We start from the raw sequence: 2,500 nt of genomic DNA, 5'->3' as shown, positions 1-2,500 counted from the left end.
GGAACTTTGAATGTTGGCACTATGGCTAGTAAAGGGAGAGAGCTGGCTGACGTGATGGAAAGAAGAAAGGTGACAAGAGACAAGGTGGAAGGGGAGTAAGGCCAGGAGTATCGCAGGTGGGTTCAAACTCTTCTACCATGGTGCGAATGGGAGGAGAAATGGGGTAGGGGTCATTCTGAAGGAAGAGTATGTCAAGAGCGTGCTGGAGGTGAACACAGTGTCAGACAGAGTGAGGATTATGAAGCTGGAAATCGAAGGTGTATTGCTGACGGTTATCAGCGCATATGCCCCGCAAGTCGGGTGTAAGATGGACGAAAAAGAAGAATTCTGGAGTTGAGTTGGACGACGTGGTGGAAAGGGGACCCAAGGAGGAGGGAGTGGTGATTGGAGCGGACTTCGATGGACACGTTGCTGAAGGGAACAGAGGTGATGAGGAGTTGATGGTAAGGTATGGAATCGAGGAGAGAAATGTGGAAGGACAGATGGTGTTCGATTTTGCGAAAAGGATGGAAATGGCTGAGGTGAATACATATTTCAAGAAGAGGGAGGAGCACAGGGTGACGACGTATACGAGTGGAGGAAAGTGCACACAGGTGGACTATATCTTGTGTAGAAGGCGCGATGTAAAAGGGATTGCATACTGCAAGGTGGTGACAGGGGAGAACGTAGCTAGGCAGCATCGGATGGTGGTCTGTAAGATGACTTTGGAGACCAACATGAGGAAGCGAGTGAAGACACAGCCGAAGATCAAATGGTGGAAGTTGAAGAAGGAAGACTGTTGTGTGGAGTTCAGGCAGGAGTTAACACAGGCACTGAGTGGTAGTGAAGAGTTGCCAGATGGCTGGGCAAGCGCTGCAGAAATAGCGAGGAAGACAGCTAGGAAGGTACTTGGTGTGTCATCGGGACAGAGGAAGGAAGACAAGGAGACTTGGCGGTGGTGGTGGTGGTGGTGGTGGTGGTGGTGGTGGTGGAAGGAGGAAGTAGAGCAAAGTATACAGAGGAAAAGGTTGGCAAAGAAGAAGTGGGATAGTCAGAGAGATGAAGAAAGTACACAGGAGTACAAGGAGATGCAGCGTAAAGCAAAGAGAGAGGTGGCAAAGGTAAAGGAAAAGTCGTACGGTGAGCTGTATGACAGGTTAGACACTAAGGAAGGAGAAAAAGACTTGTACAGATTGGCTAGACAGAGAGACCGAGCTGCCGAGGATGTGCGACAAGTTAGGGCGATCAAAGATACAGATGGAAATGTGCTGCCAAGCGAGGAGAGTGTGCTACGAAGTGGAAGGACTACTTTGACGGGCTGATAAATGAAGAAAATGAGAGAGAGAGAGAGAGAAAAGGTTGGTTGATTGAGAAGTATAGAGAAGGCCAGAAAGAGTTGCATTGTGTCTTTGTAGATTTACAGAAAGCATACGACAGGGTGCCGAGAGAGGAGGTGTGATATTGTAGGAGGAAGTCAAGAGTTGCACAGAAGTATGTAGGAGTGGTGCAGGCTATGTATGAGGGAAGTGTGACAATGCTGAGGTGCGTGGTTGGAATGACAGATGGGTTCAAGGTGGAGGTGGGATTACATCAAGGATCGGCTCTGAGCCCTTTCTTGGTTGCAACGGTGATGGACAGGTTGACGGACAAGATCAGGCAGGAGTCTCCATGGACGATGATGTTCGCGGATGACATTGTCATCTGTAGCGACAGTAGGGTGCAGTTCATTGTGAGGAGAGCCTGGAGAGGTGGAGGTATGCACTGGAGAGAAGAGGAATGAAAGTCAGTAGGAGCAAGACGGAATACCTACGCGTGAGGAGGTGACAAAGGCATTTCACTTTAAATACTTGGGGTCAACTGTCCAAAGTAACGGGGAGTGCAGGAGAGAGGTGAAGAAGAGAGTGCAGGCAGGCAGGCAGGCAGGCAGACGGGCAGGCAGGGTGGAGTGGGTGGAGAAGAGTGTCAGGACAGAAGGGTACCAGCAACAGTTAAAGGGAAGGTTAACAAGATGTTCGTGAGACCAGCTACGTTATATGATTTAGAGACAGTGGCACTGACGAAAAGACAGCAGGAGGCGGAGCTGGAGGTGGCAGAGTTGAGGATGCTAACATTTTCACTGGGAGTAACGAAGAAGAGCAAGATTAGGAACGATTGCTCAAGTTGGACGGTTTGGATGCTGAATATGGAGCTGCCAGGAAAGAGGAAAAGAGGAAGGCCAAAGAGGAGGTTTATGGATGTGGTGAGGGAAGACATGCAGGTGGATGGTGTGACAGAGGAACACGCAGAAGACAGGAAGACATGGAAACGGATGATCCGCTGTGGCGATCCCTAACTGCAGAAGCCGAAAGTCGTAGTAGTAAACATAGAAAAGCGTGCACGGCAGCCTTCTAAACTGTTTCTCTTGGTGGTGCTCTGTGTGTGTGTGCTCTGTATGCTCTCTCTCTCAGCTGAGAATCACCTCTAAGCAAAGGTCTACTTACTCTACTGCCAATTCACTGCCGGTGGCTCGCTTAAACAGAGG

The sequence above is a fragment of the Lampris incognitus genome, unplaced genomic scaffold, assembly GCF_029633865.1.
Source record: "Lampris incognitus isolate fLamInc1 unplaced genomic scaffold, fLamInc1.hap2 scaffold_49, whole genome shotgun sequence".
Classification (NCBI taxonomy): Eukaryota; Metazoa; Chordata; class Actinopteri; order Lampriformes; family Lampridae; genus Lampris; species Lampris incognitus.
This window is presented reverse-complemented; position numbering follows the sequence as displayed.